Source organism: Ixodes scapularis, unplaced genomic scaffold (assembly GCF_016920785.2).
Source record: "Ixodes scapularis isolate PalLabHiFi unplaced genomic scaffold, ASM1692078v2 PGA_scaffold4__175_contigs__length_147842914, whole genome shotgun sequence".
Classification (NCBI taxonomy): domain Eukaryota; kingdom Metazoa; phylum Arthropoda; class Arachnida; order Ixodida; family Ixodidae; genus Ixodes; species Ixodes scapularis.
The window spans coordinates 29,631,048-29,654,945 of record NW_024609879.1 but is presented as its reverse complement, the minus strand read 5'-3'; the positions used below and the strand labels follow the sequence as shown (position 1 = coordinate 29,654,945).

The 23,898-nt window shown below is 47.1% G+C and overlaps 1 pseudogene; it reads left to right on the top strand.

The window, feature by feature from the left end:
- LOC115331065 overlaps positions 1-20,516 on the top strand; it is a 118,066-nt pseudogene extending 97,550 nt beyond the window's left edge.
- The last annotated feature ends 3,382 nt before the right edge of the window (positions 20,517-23,898 follow it).

The following is a 23,898-nucleotide window of genomic DNA, read 5'->3' as shown; positions in this document are numbered from 1 at the left end:
ATAACCACAGATAACAACAATAACTTGCTGAATCACGCGTCCTTGTTTGGTCGGAAGTTGTCAACCGAATCCCACATCATACAGTGAACTGGGTGAAGCACTGTAAAGGTTCAGCGACTACATGCTAAAGAGTACGTTCTGGTACGATTGGAGTCGTTATTCGAATGAGCTTTTTTAACCTTTTGATAAAGGCCGCAGCTTGGTTTCTATGCTACCTAAAAAGTGCAAAACCACAAAATTTGAGTTAGCTCGCTTTCCAAACGCACGCGGCATGATTGAAAGGAATTCGGACATTTTGTGCAATATTCCGAGCTCTGGGAATTTTCTATACCTGCAAGAAAACAATGTCGTGCACCTGGTAACCTCTCGTGAATGTTATGTCAGCGCAACGGGTGTCAAGTTTTATCGTAACGCTGTTATGCTGCATTCGCCATAACCGAATATAAAATAAGCTTAAGCGTCTGGCTTTAGTTTATCAGTATAAGGTAATAGTTTAGCAAAGGCAGTAAGCGCAATCAAATCTTTCTGATTGTGGCTCGTCTCTGCGGGTGGGTAATTGTGCCTGTTACATATGCGCGTTTGGAGCTGCCTATACGTTTCATGTCACATAAAGGTTTTTGAAGTGTTAAACGTATTCCTCGGTCGAGTAATAACGCTTCGGCGAATCAAGAAAGAGATTGTTCAATAGAGTTAAATTTTATAAAACTCTGTTCTCATGTTTATTTAACAGCAACACATAAGTCGAACAAAGGATAGTTCTTGATCATCGTGGCGCAAACCGCTAGGAGCGTGATGACAAGTCGTGCTGCCGAGAGACATGGAATTTATTTATTTGCTTCAGTACCCTTCAACAGTCTCCCGTCATCGTTTATTTAGCCAACAGCGCGCAGAGGCTGGCTTGAATTTGTAAATTTACATCGCGCAGCTACCCGTAAAAGTATGCGTGGATCACATTTATTACGCCCAGTGGTTTTTTTTAATAAAGCGGCAGCCGCCTCATGAAATTGTCCTTTTGTTCCAGTCTGGGTTGAATACGCAATGTTTGATTGCTGATTTGTTTCGGTTTGATAAACATACTGGTTTTGTTTCAGTTTTGCACATATTTTTTTTTTTTTTGTGAATTTGGATATGGTTTGACACCCTGTTTTTAAAGCTTGAAAGCAATTTACTTTGAAAAATCATTTGCTTAACCTCTATGTTTATTTCGCCCTCCACTCAATTTACGGTGATTTATCTTTTAATTTATTAATTATAAGGTAGCGGGCACGCCCTCATTTGACATGAGAGGAAAACGCAGTATTCGAGTTCAGTTCCTCCTTTCAAAAAATTATGGATGATCCAAGAATCCCTGCCAAGAATTATCTATCATCCTCCGTAACAAACAAAACGTTACGCCCCATATCATGCTTTAATCTTGAGGCACTTATCCTGGGTTGTTGGAAATATACTGCAGTGTTTACAAACAAATGTTGCATTATTTTCTGGTGTTGTTCTGTAGACGATCTGATGATGTCATTACCCTTGGTTAACATATATTGCCACGCTCGTCGGCGAGCGACCGCGTGCGTGGCCGAGTGATTCCACTTCCGGCCGCCGAAGCGTACGGACGTGCGATGTCTAGCTCCGAAGGAGCGGTGTCAGCGGCCCACGCCGGCCGCGGTATCAGGGCTAACGATAACGGAGATTATCAAGTCGTTCTGCCTGCTCTGCCTACAGGACCCGTTGTTTTAAACACCGTTTTTTCCACGCTGACATGAAGGGGCGGCCGTACCGCGTCGACGACTTCCGCGACGCGTTGGCTCCCCTCGGTTTGCTCCCCGAGGTCGCCGCCCTCGGGGCTTACCGCATGAACCATGTGTGGGCGGCGACGTTCAAGACCACCGAGAACAAAACGAAGATGCTCGCCACGCCGGAGCTGACCGTCAAGGGCCGCCGATGCCTCGTCGTCGACCCGTGCCACCAGGACGTTCGAGTGAAGCTCCATTGGCTCCTTTTCAACGTCACCGACGACGACGTGAGAGCGGCCCTGGCGCCGTACGGTAAGGTCCTCGAGGTGGCCAGGGAAAAGTGGCGTGTCGACGGCTGCCAGACCGTGGGCACCATGACACGCACTGCGGTGCTCAGGCTCAAGGCGGGCGTCACGCTCGACGACATCCCGCACCAGCTGCTGGTGAGCGGTGAGTTAGCCCTCATCGTCGTGCCTGGCAGGGCCCCGCTCTGCCTCCGTTGCCAGCGGACGGGGCACATCCGCAAGGAGTGCCGCGTCCCGAGGTGTAACGTCTGTCGTCGCTTCGGCCACGAGGGCTCCCAGTGCGTCCGGTCTTACGCGGCGGTTGCTGCGCCTGAGGGTGGCTTGGAGAAATCTGAGCTCCTAATGGACGAGGCCGAAGCCGAGGAGACCAGTGCGGGTTCAACTGGCAAGGAGAGTCCTGTGGCGGGCGGGCCCCCTGAACCTGCAGGCGGTGCGGCCCCGAACACCAGCGGCACAACACCATTTGCGGTCGAGGCAGGGCAGGCGGGGCAGCGGGATAGACCTGCGGTGGAGACGTCTGCACCGCACAATGAGGCAGAAGTCGCCCCCAACGTCGCCAACGAGGATCCAGCCGCCGATGTCATTATGGCCGACCCGGATGCCTCAGCGGGCGGTGCGGCCGCGAAAAGGACACGGGAGGATGACGCCTCGGACCCTACGGCAGTGAAGCAAGAGGAGCCGCCCCCTAAAGCGACATCCATGTGGAGGCGTCGCGCAGTCAAGCCCAACATCCCTGCGGATGGCACAAGGGGGGCTAAGCCTCCCCCGTGAGCGTGTGCACCGGAGGTCGAACGGGGCGTCGGAGTCTGCGACAGACTATCGTAGAAACGTGTCAGACAGCCTTTTCCAGCCGAGGTAAGCTCCGTGCGGTCCGTGGCTCCTCCTCCTGAATGGCGGTGATATTAGAGGCACCTCTAAGAGCGGCAACGACTAATGTCCGCGGGCTTGCAGCCCGGCGCCGGCAATACCAGCTGAGCCGACTGTTTTCTGAGAACGAGCTTTGATATCATCGCTGTTCAGGAGACAAAGGTCGAGAGCCAAGAGCGGACGGACCGCATGGTGCAACCTTTTCGAACTCTTTTTAACGTTTGTGTGGCGCACGCCGATGGAACTTCGGGCGGCTGTTGTTTGTTTATTCGCCGGTCACTAGGTGTGATTGAGACGGCTATGTTTGCGTGTGCTTTCGGCCGCTTTGTTATCTGCGATTTTTCATTTTCTAACGTCGAATGGCGTGTCATTTGTGTTTACGCACCGACTCGCGAGCGCGAGCGCAAAGTTTTTTTCGAAACTATTAACGAGTATATTAACTGTGCGAGGTATGTTATTTTGCTTGGCGATTTTAATTGTGTGTGCGCGCCTGAGGATCGCTCGAATCAGGCCCGCGTCCGCGACCACAGCGCTATTTTATTAAACGATATTGTCGCGGAAAATTTATTAGAGGACGTAGCATCTGTTTCCTCCAAACGCAGCGTACCTTTCACCCATTTTCAAGGCCAAAGCCACGCCCGGCTCGACAGAGCATACATATCCCTGGATTTAGTTCCTTTGTGCTCCGATTACCTGGTTCAGCCTGTGTCCTTCAGTGATCACGCCCTAGTTATGTTTACTCTTGGGAGGAAAGTCAAAGTGCCTCAGTGGAACTGGTCATTATGGAAGTTGAACAGTTGCCTCCTGAAGGATGAAGTTTTTAAATCAAAGGTAGATGCTCCATTCAAGGAACTGTACGAGGATAAACAGACAGTATGGGGGGTGAGGTGGGAATTTTTTAAAGAGGGAGTTAAAATGGCTGCTATTCAGAGGAGTACTATTCTCAGTAAACAGAGGAAGCAGAAGGAGAAGGAGCTGCGGCGCCAGCTGAACGGCCTCCTGATCGAAGAAAGCGCGAAGCCAGGCGAGTTTGTCGATGAAATAACAAGTATCAAAAATCAACTGGAAGTCATTGACTGCGAAACGTACCTTGGGGCTGTTGTGCGGGCGCGATCTGAAAGGTTGTGGTTAAGTGAAAAGCTGACGAAGCGGGCGCTCAGTGATGAAAAACGGCAGGCGCAGCGAAACGAGATTAAAGAAATACGATATAATAACACGATAACTCGCGATAAAGATATAATCGAGAAAGCATTTGTTGAGCATTTCCGGGGTCTCTTTGCGTGTAGTGCTATTGCTGACGACAGCTTTAATGATAAATTTTTGCCCTTAATGCCGAAATTACAAGATGACGTTCGCGAAAAATTAGAAGCGCCGAATACAGTTTGTGAGATTGAGACGGCCATTGATGAACTAACTTCTGGCGAAACGCCCGGCCCGGACGGCCTCGGTGCGGAATGTTATAAATTGTTTAAAAGGGAGGCAGCCGACGCCTTGTATCAGGTGATAACGGAGGCGTATTGTAAGCGTGTTTTGCCGCCCTCCTTTTTGAGGACACACACTGTTCTCATCCCAAAGGTCGACGACCCCGTAAGGCTTTTGTCAGTCGACTCCTACAAGCCAATAAGTCTAACAAATGTTGACTATAAAATTTTTATGAAAGTCCTCACCAGGCGTTTACAGAATGTCATAACTAGTCTTGTGGGACCGCATCAGACATGCGGTATTAAAGGGCGCACTATTTTTACGAATATTCATGTAGCAAGAAGTATTCTGGAATGTTGCGATGATCTCGGTTGCCGTGTGGCCATGTTGCAGTTAGACCGGGAGAAGGCGTTCGACCGGGTGTCGCACAAGATTCTTTTTCGTATTTTGGAATACGCGAACGTCGGGTCCTCAATATTAGACGGTTTAAAAATAGCGTACGCGAATTGTACAACGTCTATTATTGTAAATAAGAAAGCTAGTGAAAGTGTACCTGTCCTTTCGTCTGTAAGGCAAGGCTGTCCACTGTCCCCCTTGCTATTTGCAATATACTTAGAACCTTTTTGTTTAAAACTGATTCACAATGTAAACATACGTGGCTTCAGGCTGGAGTCTTGCGAGGTAAAAGTTCTGTCCTACGCGGACGACGTTGCGGTCTTCTGCGTCGATCAGGACAGCGTGCGTGAGGCGGTCCGTGTTGCTTCTTCGTTTTGCAAGAATACGGGGAGTGTTATTATCTGGGGGAAATGCGCCGGTTTCTGGCACGGAAACTGGGACTCAAAGCCGGAGGTTTTTTTAAACGTTCAGTGGGTAGCCATGCCCGCAAAGTATCTTGGTGTGCCGCTCGAGCACTACCGGGACTGCACGCTACTGTGGAGTGAAGAAACGGAAAGAGTGAAGGCCAAAGTGGAGGGTTGGAAGGGTAGAGACTTGTCTATGTTTGCGCGCGCTACAGTTTGTAATTTATTTTTGATCGCTAAAATTTGGTATATGTTGCAAGTGCTGTCAATGTCGCGCCTTAACGTGGAGAGGCTGCACAGAGTATTCGCCGCTTTTATTTGGAGTTCGTGCTGGGAGCGTTCGGCTCGCACGAATTTGTTCCGGTCTGTTCGCAATGGAGGTCTGGGATTGTCGCACCTGTTTATGCGGCAAATAGTGTCTCGTTTTGTGTTTTTCCGCGACCAGCAAGACTCCTTTTTGCGTGCAGTCATGCAGGTGCGACTGCGAAATGCACTACCTGAGTACGTAGTGTCAACCAGTGACGGTTACTGCGCTAGTATTCAAGGTTTTCTCCGTGAAGTGGTACTTTCTGTTCGTTTTCTAGCGGTACGCTTTTCTATGGAGTATCTGAGTTCCGTGCCTCGAAAACGACTCTATAAAGATCTAGCAGACGTTTTGCTGCCCATCCCTCTCTACAGGTCATTGTACGGGTGGGGCCCAGGGCAGGATGTGCTTAAAAGGGTAAAGAGTATGCCGGTCAAACCATCGACGAAAACTTTTTTCTTTAAATTACACTGTGGCACGATCCCAGTCAAACCGTGGCTCAAAGCGAAAGGTATTTTGTGCCGTGGTCTGTAAATTGTTTTCTTTGTAAGGTTCCCGAGTCTATAGAGCATGTGTTCATCGACTGCTGGGACGCTGTGTTCCTGTAGGATGTTCTTCAGCGCACGTTGAAGAAAGACATGCCTCTAACTGCGTATGGGATTCGTTTCTTGCCGCTAGAGAACGAAGGTGGCATCCCGTACGACATGTTTATGCTCCTCGGCCTCCACAGCCTGTGGAGGACTAGGACGGGTGTGCATAACGCTGATGTAAATGTGCGCCCTGCGAGAGATTATTTCATTGAAAACGTTTCCTATATTCGCGAGGTATTCCGCGCGCTGCCTGAACCGCCTGAATGGTTGCGAATACTTGATGATTTGGTCTCGTTGAAGCGCTTTTAAATGTACTCGCGGCAGCTGCGCTTGGCTGGCGCGTTTTAACTTTGTGTGCATATGTATGTGGTTGCGTCCCTTGTGTTGGCTTATGTAAAAGCAGGCAATAAAGAAAAAAAAAAGAAAAAAAGCGTGCGTGGCCGAGTGGTTACCGTGCTTGACTGTAGCGCGGAAAGTCTGGGTTCGATTCCAGTCAGTAAAATGCTCTTTTATTTGTTCTTTCAACATTGCGTTCTCGTGTGTACGGGACCATTCTCGTATGATGGAGTTCCGAATGTTGCAGTCGCCGAACAATCGAGGCCGATTGTTCCAGAACCCAACGCGCGTACATAAGGGACTCCGCGTGCTGATCTGCAGTCAGTTTCACCCCAGCGTTCGACTTTGCTGCTACGCCGAGTTCGACGCCCGTGGCACTCTGTGATTATCTTTTGTACATTTTTATTTTTGGCACAAGTTCGCCACATTAAACGTTTATTTCTTCCTGTTTATTTATTGTTTTTTGGTCACCACCCGTGACATTTTGGTGGAGGTGCGGGGTACCGCATGCCCGTGCAGCGTTCCCCTCCCAGGGCCCGCAGTGCAAGTCCGATTCCTGGCTCGGTGAAAAGACCACTCAGCACTAAACCTGAAACTCGGACCAGCCGCCGCATCAAGGGAGAGGATCCTGAGTACGGTTTGCTGCTGGACAAGCCCAAGCCGAAGAAGGCGACGATGGCCAACCAGTCGCAGACCCCCGCCGCTCCTGCCGTCGTCTACCTACCCGTCGCTTCTCGGGCACCGGCTCCCTTCCACGGCGAAAGCCACGAAGACATCGACGACTGGGTCCAACAGTTTAAACGAGTGGCCCGTCATAACGGGTGAACACCGGAACAGTGTCTGCAGAATGCTTACTTCGCCTTGGAAGTAACCGCCCTGAACTGGTTCGAGAACCACGAAGCATCGATCACTCCCTGGGAGCTACTCAAGGCTGAGTTGCGAAGAACATTCACGAACCAACAACAAAGAGAACGCGCGGAAAAGCTTCTTCAAGCGAGGATCCAAGGCTCTAACGAGAGCGTCGTTAGCTTCGTGGAAGATGTCCTGCACTGAGGAACCGCGCCGATCCTGAAGCATCCGAAGCAAAGAACCTCAAAGTAATAAAGTAGAAAGTTGGGCTAGTTGGTTTTGGCTATACATAATGACAAATACACAGCGCAAAAGGACAAAAAGGGGAAGAGACACACCGGATAGAACAGAGCGCTGACTCGCAACTAGATATTTTAATAGAAGAAAAAGAGAAAAAAATTCAGGACATAGAAAAAGGGTGTGCCGTGTATTAAGATCAGAGTACTGGCGCCAGGAAAGGTTCTTCAGAGACTGCCTAAGAGTGGCCTGTGCTTCTGATCGAGGAAATCAGGATCATCCACGAGGTTGCCATCGAGAGATGACCAAGAAGACAAGAGACGCCAAGAGTTTTTTGTGGCAGACCATCAGGCCTCACCTTCCAACGAAGAAACACCAGACATGTCCATCAGCTGGCAGCTTCACGACATTGGGAGCAGCGAAGGTTCCTCCAGACATCGGCAAACAGCTTGAGCTTGACCCCAAGTTCAGCTTCGAGCCAGTCCTAAGCCCTCTCGAATTGGTGACTCTGGCTAAGAACGTCGTGGATAAAGCGGTGGAGGTTGACAGGCCAAGATGTATCTCAGAGTGCGTGGATGTTCTTCAACCACAGAGAAAAAGGACAGGTTGGTCTTTTCAACACCATAGTTAATTTTATGGTGGGTAAAGAACTGCGTGTAATGTTATCAGACAAAGAGGGTCAGTTTGTAGTGCTACCAACAGTCATGTTTAATGAAAAAGAGGACAGGTTGGTCTTTTTAACACCATAGTGAATTTTATGGTGGGTAAAGAACTGCGTGTAATGTTATCAGACAAAGAGGGTCAGTTTGTAGTGCTACCAACAGTCATGTTTAATGAAAAAGCTAGCGTGGCTATAGATAAAAATTTCAGACAGGTCAAAATTGACCTGAAGAAAACACGGGAAAAAGCCAAATATCTTTGCGACCGTCTAGCCTTAAACCAGCTCTCTGGAAGAGTAGGAAAGGTGGAGAGGACACATCTTGAGGTATTTTTCAGCTCAAAAACGCACAAAGACGCTTGCCCCTTTCGAGTCATAGTGTCTGAAAAAGGATCTTGGCAGAGGCAGGTGGCGACCTATCTACAGAAACAGCTATCCTCATTAAAAATCAAGGACCCTAACGGGTATTCAACTCAGAAGATCTCGTGGAGTTTCTCCAGGGCAGCAGCCTAGGGAAGAGAGAAGCATTCAGTATAGATGTAGAAGACCTATACTACTCCTTGCCGCACAACAGAATGCTGGAATCGGTGAAGAGGTGCATTGAAGATAATGGAGAGGTGGCCTTTAGAAGTTCAAGTGGTATAACCCTGGAAAGCTTTATGGAAATGTTGCAATTCTACCTGCAATCCGTGATAATTACGTGGAAGGGGAATAGCTACAGGCAAAAGTCGGGGGTGTGTATTGGGTCATGTGTTGCCCCCGTTTTAAGTGACATTTACCTGGGTGAAGTGGACTGTGCTATCGCGAGTGAGTTAGGCGACACATTTGTTAGTAAGGTGTTCCGCTACGAAGACGACTTTGTAGAGATTCTTAAAAAAGGAGTACTACTGGACACGGTAAGGGAACAAGTGATGAGTGTCTTTAAAACGTGTGGGGGAGGCCTGAGGTTTACATTCGAGATCCCAAAAGAAAATGTGCTTCAGTACCTTGACATTTCAGTGTGCCTAGAAGACGACCATGTATGCTGGACTTATAAGCCAAGGTCGAAGAAGGCCATTCTTGACTACAACTCTGCCCATTCTAAAATCATAAAAAGCGGCATTGCTCTGTCTAGTCTACAATCAGCATTGAACAAATCTTGCCTCCACACTATAGGAGAGAGCTTCAAATTGCAAACAGCGAGACTGCAAAACGCCGGCTATCCATCCGCCCTACTGTCAGATATTGCAAGCACCATAATTAGGAAAGTAAAAGGGATCCAGAATACAAAACGTAGTGTGGAAAGAAAGAGACCAGTTGTCATCCCGTATGTGCATAAGATTTCCCATAACCTAAAAAATGTTGTAAACCGCTATGGAGCTCCTGTGGTCTTTTCAGCTCCCCAAAAGATGAGTCAGATTTGTCTAAGAGTCAACACTAAGGCAGAGGGAAGGGTAAAAAACAGATGTTCAAAAAAGCACGCCAAGCCGTTTGTGCCTTGTGCCACGGGTGTTGTTTACAACATACCACTATCCTGCGGCCGCTCCTACATTGGACAAACAGGACGCTGCCTAAACGACAGGCTCCGTGAGCACGACTACTCCCTCAGAGCCACGGTCGGTGGGAATTTTTCACTTCACTGCAAAGAATGTCTATGTGAACCGTCTTTTGATGCCACCACAGTTATGGGAAGACACCGGGACAAAGCAACCCGAGAGGTTCTGGAGGCTTTTTACATCCACAGTGGAGGGGCAAGTTGCATCAGCACACCATCTGTCTCGTTGTCCAACAAAGAGTTGGAGTTCATGAAATTGACTATGAAGGCCCAGCCCGTGCCATAGCGACCACATACAATGGCGCAGGTTACACGTGCGATTTATGGTGACCGAATTATTCTTCTTTCTCTTTTTCTTCTATTAAAATAGCTAGGTGCGAGTCAGCGCTCTGTTCTATCCGGTGTGTCTCTTCCCCTTTTTGTCCTTTTGCGCTGTGTATTTGTCATTATGTATAACCTCAGAGTCTTGATTCGAGGCGTGAAGGAAAACATTTTCGGTGGTCTTGTGCGGAGCCCGCATACCACAGTCGAAGGCTTCATGACGGAGGCCACCGACATCGAACGTGCCCTTCAAGCACAAGCCGCCCACTATCACCGAGTCCCCGGCGTCGGTTCCTTTTCGTCTTCCGGCCGCAACACCACGGACATCCACGAGATAATCCGGGACGTCGTCCGGGACAAGATCAAGAAGCTTCTACCTGCCGCCGCAAGCCCAGCTTCGCCCTCAATCGCCGAGATTGTAAGGGAAGAAGTCCAGCAAGCGCTGCAGCCTGAGGTTCTCGTCAGCACCGCTCCGCCACGACGTCAGTCTCCTGCGCCGCAGCACGACCGACGCCACGACGACCAGGTCTCGTACGCCCGCCCAGAGCCTCACGCACCCCGCAAGACCGACGTGTGGCGAACGCCCGACCGACGCCCTCTCTGCTTCCATTGCGGAGAAGCGGACCACACCTACCGCCGATGCCCAAATTGACGACTCGGGCTACGCGGGTTCCACCCGAACGACCCGCGCCCCCGTCATGGTGAACGCCCTTCTGAGATCGACGAGTACCTGCGACGACCTCTGTCCCCCGAGCCTGCGTCCCGTCGAGAGTTCCGGTCGCCGTCATTGCGACGTCCAGCTTCGCCGATGCACCGACCACGACGTGAAAGCCTGTCCCCCCTCGCTCCTCGCCGAAGAAACTAGGCGCGGCAACCCCTGGAGGTGGAGTTGCCGAAGACGACCGACGCCAAGATCCTCCACGAACGTCGGGGGGCCCCCACTCGAACGTTACCAGAGACCAAAACGACGCCCCTACAGTGGTGTCCAATCACCTAAACGTCGTCATCGACGGCCACGACGCATCAGCACTCGTGGACACTGGAGCAGACTACTCAGTCTTGAGTGGGAGGCTCTCCCGCCGCTTTCGAAAAGTCACGACGCCGTGGGATGGACCTCAGATACGAACCGCCGGAGGGCACCTCATCACACCAATCGGGAGATGCACTGCTCGCGTCGAGATCCGCGGTGAGACGTGCCCTGTGAAGTTCGTCGTTCTGCAAGACTGTTCGAGGGACGTTATCCTCGGAATGGTCTTTCTGTGTGAATACGGCGCCGTCATCGACCTTGGTGAGAACAGATTGACGCTGCGCAAGCCTCTTCCGTCTTCAGAGAAACCTCAAACAGCGTCAGCCGCCGTCCGAGTCACTGCCGACCACGTGAACCTGCCGCCGCGATCAACTGTTGTCGTACCCGTAGTGGCCGATGCAGCTACCTGCGGCGAAGTTGTTCTTGAAGGCAACCTTCAGTTTCTCCTAGGAAGAGGAATAGGCGTCGCAATAGGAGTGGCTGAACTTCAGGATGGGCACAACTGGACTTCGTGACAACACCTCACGAAAGGTGCCGCTGTAGGCCACGTCGAGGAAATTCGGAACTCCGCCGAAATCGCCGCGATTGCTGAAGAATCATTCCCACCTCAGCAACACATTACCCTGCCAGCGCAGCTCGACATTGACCCCAAGCTTCCAGGCCCAAAACGGCGGCAGCTAAGTGACCTCCTCGCCGAATGCAGTGACTGCTTCGCGACGCCGTCGAGGGTGCGCCAAACCGCCGTTGCGAAACACCGCATCGTTACCGAGGACGACGCGCTCCCTGTGCATCAATCGCCGTACAGAGTTTCCGTTAAAGAAAGGGAGGTCATCCAGGAGCAAGTGCAAGAGATGCTGAACGACGACATTATCCTACCTTCAAGCAGTCCGTGGGCCTCTCCAGTTGTACTGGTTAAGAAGAAGGACGGAACGCTTAGGTTCTGCGTCGACTACCGGCAGCTGAACGCAGTGACGAAGAAAGACGTCTATCTACTCCCCCGCATCGACGACACCTTAGACCGACTGCGCCACTCCCGATACTTTTCATCGATGGACCTGAAGAGCGGCTACTGGAGATCGAAGTCGATGAACGGGACCGAGAGAAGACAGCCTTCGTCACACCGGATGGGCTGTACGAGTTTAAGGTGATGCCCTTCGGACTATGCACGGCTCCAGAAACTTTCCAGCGTGTCATGGACACCGTACTGGCCGGACTGAAGTGGCAGAGCTGTCTCGTCTACCTCGATGACGTCGTAGTGTTTTCCAGCGACTTCGACGAGCCCTTGCGAAGACACCGAGCAGTTCTCCAAGCCATACGGACCGCCGGACTCACCCTGAAGCCGTCAAAGTGTCGGTTCGCCTATGACAAACTGAAGTTCCTAAGTCACGTGGTTAGTAACGAAGGCGTTCGCCCCGACCCAGAGAAGACTCGCGCCGTCGCAGCATTTCCAGCACCGACAGACAAGAAGGCCGTGCGAAGGTTTCTTGGACTACGTGCCAATTATCGGCGCTTCATCCGGGATTTCGCAAGGATTTCCGCACCGCTCAAAAACCTTAAAAGGACACCGAGAAGTTCGAATGGGCCGAGAAGCAGCAGCAGGCAGTCGACGAGCTGAAGCGACGACTGCAGACTCCTCCTGTTCTAGGAAATTTCGATCAAGATGCGGAAACCGAACTTCACACGGACGCAAGTAACGCTGGACTTGGCGCAGTACTGGTTCAAGTGTAAGAAGGCACCGAGCGAGTTATCGCCTACGCAAGTCGGACACTGTCCAAGGCAGAGAAAAATTACTACACGACTGAGAAAGAATGCCTTGCGGTCGTCTGGGCAATCACGAAGGTTCGTTCATATTTGTACGGGAGCCCGTTCCGTGTAGTCACGGACCACCACTCGCTCTGCTGGCTTGCGAGCCTCAAGGACCCGTCAGGACGCCTTACTCGATGGAGTCTACGACTACATGCGTTCAACATTACTGTGGTCTACAGGTTAGGCCGCAAGCACAGCGACGCCGACTGCCTGTCCAGAGCCCCCGTCGAAACACCTCCCGGTACCAGCAACGACGATGTCGACGAGTGCTTCCTAGGTGCAGTGAACATCGATGACATGGCACGAAGTCAAAGAGACGATCCTGAGTTGCGCGCGTTAATCGAGCACCTCGAAGGACGAGGGGGTACTGTCCCCCGTGTCTTAGCAAGAGCCCTGCCGACTTTCGTCCTCCGACAAGGTTTACTTTACGATGAGAACTTCGGAGACAACAGCACACCAAGGCTGCTGGTAATCCCTACCGACCTTAGAGCGGAGATCTTCCAAGCCTGCCACGACGACCCGACGTCCGGACACCTTGGTTACAGCCGTACGCTGGCCCGAATTCGTGAACGGTATTACTGGCCCAAGCTGCCGAAGACAGTTCACTTCTACACACGGTCCTGCCACGAGTGCCAGCGACGCAAGAAACCGCCGACGAAGCCGGCAGGTCTCCTGCATCCGGTCGCTCCCCCGACCGTACCGTTTCAGCAGATCAGAATGGATTTACTTGGTCCTTTCCCACCATCGACGCCAGGAAACAGATGGATTATTGTCGCCACAGATTATCTCACACGGTACGCCGAAACGAAAGCCTTTCCTGCAGGGACTGCTGTGGAAGTCGCCAAGTTCTTTATCGAGTCCATCGTTCTCCTGCACGGCGCTCCCGAAGTTTTGATGTCAGACCGTGGATCATCGTTCATGGCTCAGCTGACGCAGTAATCCTTCGTCTCAGCCAGACCAGCCATCGGCGCACAACGGCGTACCACCCGCAGACCAATGGGCTGACGGAGAGACTCAATAAAACCATCGGCGACATGATCTCCATGTACGTCGACGTGGAGCACAAGACATGGGAAGAGGTGTTGCCGCATGTCACATTTGCCCACAACACGGCCGTGCAAGAGACCGCCGGGGTGACACCCTTCCAACTGGTTCATGGTCGCAAAGTAACGACAATGCTGGACGCGATGTTACCCCCCGAACCGCCGGTCGACCGAAGCGACGACGCCCAGGTGGTTCCCAACTGGCAGAAGTCCGCCAGCTCGCCAGACACCGTATTCAAGCCCAACAACGTGTCGACACTGGCCGCTACAACCTTCGTCGTCGGGACGTCCACTTCCAGCCCGGAGACAGGGTGTGGGTGTGGACACCGATCCGCCGCCGTGGTCTCAATGAGAAACTCCTCAAGCGCTACTTCGGGCCCTACAAAGTGCTTCGTCGACTCGGGGATCTGAATTACGAGGTGATGCCCGACGGAACACGGACTTCATCACGCCGCGCTCTACAACCGGAAGTCGTCCACATCGTGCGCTTCCAGCCGTATCACGCACGATAAGACTGCGAACTGTGATCTTGTGCACCGCTTGATAGGATTGTGTTTCGCGAGCCTCCGTATGTTCCCATTCTTTTGTTTATTTCGCTCTGTTTTGTTGCCTTTTTGGCTTCGAGACGATGCCTTTTTAAAGGGGGGAGTAATGCCACGGTCGTTGGCGAGCGACCGCGTGCGTGGCTGAGTGGTTACCGTGCTTGACTGTCGCGCGGAAAGTCTTGGTTCGATTCAAGTCAGTGGAATGCTCTTTTATTTGTTCTTTCAGCATTGCGTTCTCGTATGTCCGAGAACATTCTCGTATACTCGAGTTCCGAATGTTCCAGTTGCCGAACAATCTAGGCCGATTGTTCCAGAACCCAACGCGCGTACATAAGGAACTCCGCTTGCTGATCTGCAGTCAATTTCGCCCCAGCGTTCGACTCTGCTTCTACGGCGACTTCGACGCCTGCGGCGCTCTGTTATTATCTTTTGCACCCTTTAATTTTTGGCACAAGTTCGCCACATTAAACGTTTATTTCTTATTGTCTATTTATTGTTTTTTGGTCACCACCCGTGACAATATCTCGGAACCAACAACTTTTGCGTACATATTAATTCCTTTTACATGATTATTGAAACCCGATGAACAGTGGTATCGACATTTTAGACACACAAGTGCTAAGCTGCTCGAAAGGAATGTCCCCCCCCCCCCCCAAAAAAAAAAAAAAAAAAAAAAAGCTGCCGTAGGCAGCTTGAATTGTTCTCGGGCCCTTGACTCTTGTCAAGCACAAGCATGCGGATAATTTGCTAAAGACAACTTATAGAGTAGGAACATCGTACGCACTGTGTATTGTATAGAACAAAACATTTAATAGCTTGCAACACTTTCGTCAATCTCCCCTTCAATCGCGTACAACACTGTGTGTCGTATAAAATATTAAAACGCGTAAACGTGGGCGAATTTATTATGCGTCTTGTTCAAGTACCAGAGACGGGATGTACCACGCAAATTAATGAACGTACAACAACGCGCAATTATGTATTGTCTGCCGTGAAACAAGGCTCCGTAACGTCCCCTCTATTGTTTAGAATTTGTTAAGGCGCCTTTTGTAAAAATCCTCTTATGAACGATATATAGACGGATCCAAGCTCCAGAGTAGAGAGAGATCAAAGTGGTCGCGCATTCAGACGCCGAGGACTTATTTTGTAAGGATTATGCAGGCATTTCAGGAGTAGCGAGGAATCTAAAATCATTTTATGAGCTATCAAGTGCTGCTCTCAAAAGGGAAGATCACTTCTTTGCCATAACACGTGGGCTATGGAACCTAATATTTGCATTGGTACCACTTTTACGCCAACGCAAACTGAATATTTAGGAGTTCCGTTGCTGCGCAGTGATGGAGCAAATGTTTAGTGGCCCACTGTTGTCCAGAAAAATGGCGAAGGTGCAATTTCTCAATATTCTGGCGCGCTAACTGCTAGTAGCGTCCTGCATAAACATACTCACCATTATTATGATTAATTTGATCGAACCATTCCCTTTCTGCGCGCTGTAATCCAGACCAGGTTGCCAGTAGAGATTTTTTCATTCGTCGTTTCTTCGTGCTGCCGTAAGCAAAGCAGGATAGGTATCCATCTTCGCGAATTAATTGATGCATTTTTTTGTCTGTGCGGTTTTGTCTGGTGTGTTTGTCAAGCGCCAAATAAAAGTGGTTAACTCGAGACCTTAATGAAACCGTGTTTCTTTTTCCGGGGTACCGTCCAGCGTTGCATGCGGGCTCAGGGCATGACGCTATATTACGTGTTAAAAATATGTCAATTCCATTTGCTTCAGGCACCTTTTTCTTTAAACTACGCACGGGTATATTTTCTGCGAAAACTTCCTTTATAGGAGAAATATATGAACGCCGTGGGGTGTCCACTGTTTTTTATGCAAGACACCTTAAGCCCTGTACGCATATAATTATAATGCAGGCACGCATTTCTTTTTTTGGGGGGATGTCCTCAAGCAAACTACTAAACTTACAACCTTACGACGATACTACACGGGATTAGGTGCTTTCCTGTAGGAAAAAAACGTTGAAATCATAATTGATTATTCCATAATCCTGGGTCTACATGCCATATTTGTTATTAGATGGCCGTACCTAATGCTGATGTAGATGCGCTACCCGAGAAGCTGCATTTTGCTGAAACTGCAGGCAGTGTAATAAGTGTGTAAGCGGCCTTATTTCGCCAACCTGAATAGGTACACCGTCTGGGCAGCCTTAAGGCTACTTCGAAAAAAAGATTGGCTTCATGTGCGCGTTCTTTGTCGCGAAAATAACTATCATTTAAAACGTTTGGTTTTTTAGTATACAAACAAAACAAAAAAACAAAACAAAACAAAAAACTCATAGGCGGGTTTGAATTTCGGTCGAGGTGCGCAATCTGACGGAGGCTACTTGTGAAGGTGTAGTGTAACCGAGATTTTGGTTGCACGATGATAAATATCCAAGTGTTATTTGCAAAGCTGACCCAACCAAGTACAAAATCCGCGCAGCGCGTACCGCGGAACAAAATGAGTCAACGCATTAGATAAAAACCATACGCAAATGTGAGACCAGCCTTAAGACCAGGTCAGTCGCACATTACTGCAAGGGTAACTGCACTCTGTTATTTGAATAGCCGTCGAGTAGTGTCCTGAAAGTGTCAATTTAATGCCGCAACTCAGGCCTCTCAGTTGACGCCACTGTTTTAGTTTCTTTCCCCGAGCAGTCAAAGTTTACGATCCCCCAAAAAACATCAAATGGACATGGTTCAACGTGCCCTTATTACGAAGTGCTCTTTTTATGCTTTACAGATTAGTTTTGAAAATAACCGGCAAAACCTACACTTATGCGGTTTGTGCAGGTGAGTAATACGGCTAGGGGGGTATAGGGGGCAAATCGTAGCGATCATTCGGTGAGTTAAGCAAGATTTGTCAGTAACGTTATTTAATTAGGAAATTTTAATTAGGCTCCAAATAGAAACGTGCTGAGCATCATCGAAAACGACTAAATAGACTCTTTCTAGATGGGTATAACGAAGGGGCAGGATATTACGGCGTTCCATAAAAACGCTCCATTTAAACGCATTTCTAGGTTTCGGTTTCTTATTGGAGCGCATCTCTTTCTCCGCGTTCCTGCTCTCTAGCGGTTGCGACGCACAACACACGTGCGCACAACTTCCCTCTATCCTGCGAGGGAGGCGAGCGGGTGGCTTCGCGCCGCGACCACTGGGGAGCAGGACCGCGGGCGTAAAGATACGCTCCGATAAGAAGCCGGGATCTACAAACACGTTCATGTTAAGTGCTTTTTCAAAACGCCGTAAAACGCTGCCTTTGTCTTTTTTCTTCCTAAGAAGAGTTGATTTAGCGGTTTCCAATGATGCTCAGCAAGTTTCTGTTTGAAGCCTCATGTCTAATTTCACACTTTAAAAAGTTAAATACCAAATTATACTTAATTACAAGACTGATTGTTACGATTAGCCCCCCTCTCCCTCCCCCTTACTATGTCCCCCTGGCTTGATAACTCACCTGCACACACAGCGTAAATGCAGCTTTCACAGCTTTTTTTAAAGAAATCTGTAAATTAAAAAAAAACACCGTCTAATTCTTCTTACATGTCACTAAGATGATCGCTGAAATATGTTTTGTCTTGGAGACTTGGCAAAAAAACCTAAACAAACCTGCGTTTTCTTCTTTTTTTTTCGCTTAGGTCGCGCATACCTTAACGGACTCTGCAAAGAACGAAAGCGTTTCGTTATAGTGGAAGATGTCGCTTATACATACTCCATGGTTTCCGCTGCTGCTCACGAAATGGGACACATGTAAGTCTTTTTCCAAATATTATCCTAGAGTTCTGTTCACTGGTAAAGCCTTCTTAAAAACAAAGTTTTCTGAATGATGCACAAGAACAATTATTAACTAAGAATAAAAAGTGGTATTTTTATATTAATTGTTTATATACATGTTTTCTATATGGAATTGAGTATTGCAGAAACACCTTTAGTTTAATTGAAACGGTATGTACAAACTGCCCTCCCGAACGAAAGTAATGCACCGGTGAGTCTCATAGTCGATATTGCTATGAGACAGACTCCTATGAATAGAATATAAAAATCATGTAGTTATATCTGTGGACTTACCAACTATAAATAGGTCAAGACAATAATTTTTATTTAATACAACTATTCTACATGCAATATTTCTCAAGTGTATATACATATATATATATTATAGCATTTACGATATATTGAACCAAAATATCGCGAAATAAAAATGTTAGCCAAAACAAAATGTGCAATATGAGCCGGCTGAAGGCACATCATGGAAGACAATCGAAACGAAACGTCAAAATGGAAATTAACTTAGAGCGGGTTGATAAAGATGATTTGAAAAAAAAAAAAAACACTGCAGAATAAAACTTGTAGGAACGTGGACGAACAGCAGAGTTCTTTAAGGAAGCAACACACATTTAATGATGCCACCATCGTTGCGGTAAGCGCTTCGCTTCCCTGCCCATGACACTCCTCGGAAAAGGAAAAAAGAAGTCTTCAGAAAAAGAAGAGACCCGGGAGAAATAAGAGACTGTTAAGGCAGAAGAGAAGAATAAGAATGTAAGCGAACTGCTCAGTTATCGAAAGAAAATTAAAAGGACTCAGAACGGAAGATGTAGAAATATTACTTGAAAACGAGTGTGTCGGTGAATTAGATGCGAATACATGAAAGGATAAAAACATAGAGGACGGGGAAAAAGACAGAACTGGGGAATGTCAACAAGAATATTTCTACACCTTTATTATTACTGACAGACAAACGTCGAACTCTTAAAACCAAAAATGGCCAGATTACTAATGCCTCTTCGTGATACTTGTGCGCTTTAAAACTCTTAAATTTATAGTAAATTTCACTTTCCTTCACCAATTGCCTTTCTTTCCCCCTTGCAGAACGTTAAAATTTTCAGGGTTGATTATTATATTTTATGTATTTTGTCCTGTTGCTAAGTGACAAAGGTTGCGCTTTCGTCCCCAATCTCTATGGTTTATCCCTTCATGTAATCGTAGAAATCGGAAAAAAATAAAAAAATAAGAAGAAAGGGAGGGGAATATTTTACACCTGCCACATAAAGGTTATTTCTATCTTGGATAACCACAGAGAAGGCGAGGCAAGCGTCAAATCATCACCGGCCATCCTACCGCATTAAATTATTGATCTTCCAAGTCTGTCCTTGTATTTCCCGATAACGTCTGCTCATAGTTCGAACAAATGCGACTCTGGTCCACAATTCGCCCAAGAGTGCCACTGGATACTCATTTTACTTCGAGAAATTGGTCTGCGAGACGAGTGTTGATGCATCTGCCAATAGTGGTGGGACCACCATTCTCATCGTCTTAATGACTATAGAATATTCTCGGTGTTTACAAACACAAGCTGCCGCTTACGTTCCAAAGAACTTCCGGTTGCTCCGTCTTTTGCAAGCCTGTCGATCTCGCTCACGTTACCACTGCAAGGAAGCATAACTTCTACACGGACAACAAAGCCCGAGAATATTTAACCAGGGCCTTCGACTGTACAATTTAACATATCGGAGGACGCAAGTTGGTGTACAAGAATATTCGAAAACTTTTACCACATCTTACGCCTCTGCGTTTTCTCTTTTTGGCGTTTTCAAGAGCGCAGCTCTTAGGCGCCCGTTTCCGGCTTGAGCGCCGTCGCCGTCGCCGTCGGCGTAACCGCGCGGTGCATTATGGGTAAATTTCCCCGCCAAATCCAGCGGAAAAATTTCCCCGCTAAATCTAGCGGAAACATTTCTCCGTTGAATCTAGCTAAGGTGACAGAGATAACATTTTAAGCATGCACCACGGCGTTACAACAGCCGTCTTGATGCTTAATGAGAATATAGCAATAACTATCTGTTTAGAATATATGAAACTTCTATGTTTTGGGGCGATGGAGATGTGGAAATGTATTTACTCGCATATTCTTCCCGTGATGCATCTGCTTGTGAGAGTGTGAATTCGGTGTCGTTCCCACTCCACAGCCCTCAGCGGCATTTGTCATTCACAGACTCGGAATGCCTCACGATGGAGAAATTCCATCCTACGATGTTCCAAACGTGACATGGGAACGATGTTCGGCGACGTCGGGATATCTCATGGCACCTTCACTTCTCGGCAAAAATGAAGGTTTTTTTTCCCACTGTTCTCTGCAACACATGAGGGTTTTTGTAGGGTAAGTAACGTTCCTCTTATTTGGATACGTTTTAGAGAATGTTTTTTTTTTCTACATCCTAAAACTGCCTTCGCTTAGAAATTTAAACAAAATCTACGTGCAACAACTATTACAAACATTAAGGCAGCGGATCAAAAATATTCAAACCAATGTGTACGCATTTTAAGGTATTTAGCGCAAAACGTAGAGAGAAGAAGAACCGGACAGAAAAGAGCGCCTTTTCTGTCCTGTTTTTCTCTCTACTTTGTGCGCTAAATTGTTAAATATGTTAAACTACCAACTAGCACAGATGTCAACTTTACTACAATCTGTACGCCACTTGAATTATTTTCTGTCTAGATTTTGCGCAATGTCGCCTTCTATCTATTCTTCATTTATTCTCAGGTCAGAGCGCAGTCAAACGCTAGAATACATTAAACCACAGACGCTTATACTTAACCGGAAAGTTGTCTGCGAAGTCGCCGAACTAGATGACTTGAGCCGGGAAGGACGTCGCACAAAATGGGAACTAACGGCGTGACGTCGCACTTCTAGCGTTGTTTAATTCGCCCTGTAGAGTCGTGGCGTCGACTACGCTCTGACCTTATGTCAAACGATCTATAAATATATTTTAAACGCACGCATAACTTTGATCCCGTGTTACACGAGGGGAGTATAACATAGAAAGTCAAAAAGTAAGCGCAAAATGAACAGAAGTTGGGGTGTAGGAATACAGCTTGAAATCGTATAGCATAGCCTCATTCCAAATTTGAACACTACCCCCCCCCCCCCCCCCTCAAAAAAAAAACAGTTTATTTCAGTACGCAGCCGATGGTCTCGGTTGTTGGTGAATATCCCCTGCGCGCGTTCGAGTCTCGTCGAGTCAGTGGTCTGACTCGCCTGCAAAGTCGTGGGAAGACACCACGCTTTTTAACGCTAAGTACACAGGGGATGTCTTACTGAAAAGCCTATGGCCTAGCGAAACGAGGACCTGGGAAGCATGCGACATGAAACCGTCTTTGAATTGCTCTGGCCAACGCTCATTTTTTTTTAAACTAGTACTAAACCGCAATTAGAATTATCCATCTGAAATCAGCATCTGAATGTGTGCCGTCAATGTGTTTCCCTCTGACAACCCCGGTGCATCTTTACGCCCTGTACTAATAATTAACATGACAACTAAGGGTATGTACACGCCCTATTCGCGGTACAGTTTGCTCCGATTTCTCACTTTATAACTTCAAAATCACAAAACTGAGGCAACATGCTTTTGAAGGTTCTGTTAGTTTATACATATCATAGAACAGTTAAAAAATGTGTTTATATGACTTTTAAAAGAATACGCATTTAGTAAAATGGCGCACTTTCAGCGTTTCTTATTCTCTTACCGTTAACCAGGAAACCAGTATTTAGCGCAGCGATTAAAAACATATATGGCAACACGCTGGCAGCGTTTTAAAATCCTAGCATTTATAGATGGGAAAAAACAAAACATCCGCATTAATGCGCTTTGCGCCGTGTTTTCGATTAGTTTTTGCTAATTAACAGCGCCAATACTCCATGGTAATTATTATGAGTAAATTTCCTCTATGCGTATTTTGTTATTAAATATTTCTAGACCCGTAGCCGCAGCAGTTGTTTTGGGCGAGGTGCCCGAAATCGCAAATTCGCCAAATTCACAAAAACCGCTTCGGTCTGAGTGCGCTTCAAATTTTTTTCCGAGATGAAATTTAATTTTTTCGCAGGACAAAATTAGTTTTGTTTTTCTCGGCATTGAATCAACCAAATATATATATTTTTTTTTTCATTTTGCCAAAATTCAAAGTTATAACCGGGCATGGTCGACCGAACGTATCTGAAAGCAGCCTATGGGGGGTTTTGGACGTGCGAAGCTGAGAAAAAGTAGTTATAAAAAACAAAATCTGACTCGCTTTAATATTAATTATTGTTAAACAAAGGACAGTGTTAAATGCAAAAACAAAGGGCGCCTAAGTCCAGTATTTCGCCTTCTAGTTTGTTCAAATTATTATAGTTAATGCTGACATCTCTTCAGGTCCACCATTTTTTTTTCTTGTTTTAATATGAAAAAAGATTGGCTTAACAAAGCAATAAATAGGTTTGGGTGCTAGTAACTGTAAAGGTAGGTCAGAACATTTTTTGGCGAAGTGTTTGCAATGAATCCTTTTAATCTTGATTCTCACCTTTTTCTTCAAACTGAAAACAGAAAGTCTCTTTTCGCAACATTGTACGTATAAAATAATCAGCATGAATTGGTACCCTGTCTATATAGGAGAAATTGTTTCCGCCTGATTAAAATTAATTTTTTATTGTGTAAGTAATGCTGTGGAAGCTCACTTCATCACCTGCTCAGCAGTAGGAACAGTTATTCTCAACATATTTTGTTTCTATACAGCGAGTTCAAGTCTACCAGTGAGTTCATGCTACTCAGAGTTGGAAAATTATTTTTAAGGTTCTAGCACCAGCTTTAGTTGTCATTTTTTTCAGTGGCTATTTAGAACTTAGAGATACTAAAGAGCATATTGGAAAAAGTACGTTTCTGGTATATAGAAAATGCAATTGGTTTCGGTCGGCTCTGTAAATTAACTGTATTGGTTACAGTCAATGTGCAGTTAGTACAGAAAATAACCATATTGCTGGTACAGCGTTGTTAAGTGACTGTGGTTTCCGTATATGTCGTTGGTGCAGGACGGGGATTCCACTCTTCCGATAACCCTAGTAAACACGGATCATAAAAAACATTAGTTTTACAGACTGTAGTTATCAGCCCATGTATATAACTTAACCGCGATGAAACGTACGGTTGAGGTAAATAATATTTCCACGTAAAGGTGAAGCAGATTATATTATTTGCGTTCTTGAAAGACACGAGTGATTGTATGGCGCTATGGGAGCGATATCACTTAAGTGCTAACTTTTCATTCTACGGCGCTCTAACCCCTAATTACAGACAGAGCTTAAATGATGAAAAGAATCTCCCGCCTACTTATGGCGACAATTCAGTTAGAACAAGAGAGCACGGAAAATACAAATTTATTTGTAACAAATGGTAGCGAGTTAATTAAGCTTTCTTGCCTTTACGTATCCCAAACATATTTGACATGATATTAAATGTTTAAAAAAATAGGCATCTCGTATAGAAGTAACTCTAAGAACAAATGTAGGAACGTGTTTTAGAGGAATCACGCTGCTTCAGTACTCATGTTTCTTTGCAATACTAATTACATTAAAAATCAAAGTAAAATTAAAGCACAAAAATGAACTTTTATTTCAATTCAAATAAGGGATATTTTCGTCTCTACAACGGTGCAAAAAATACGCTTGGGCGAATAGCCAA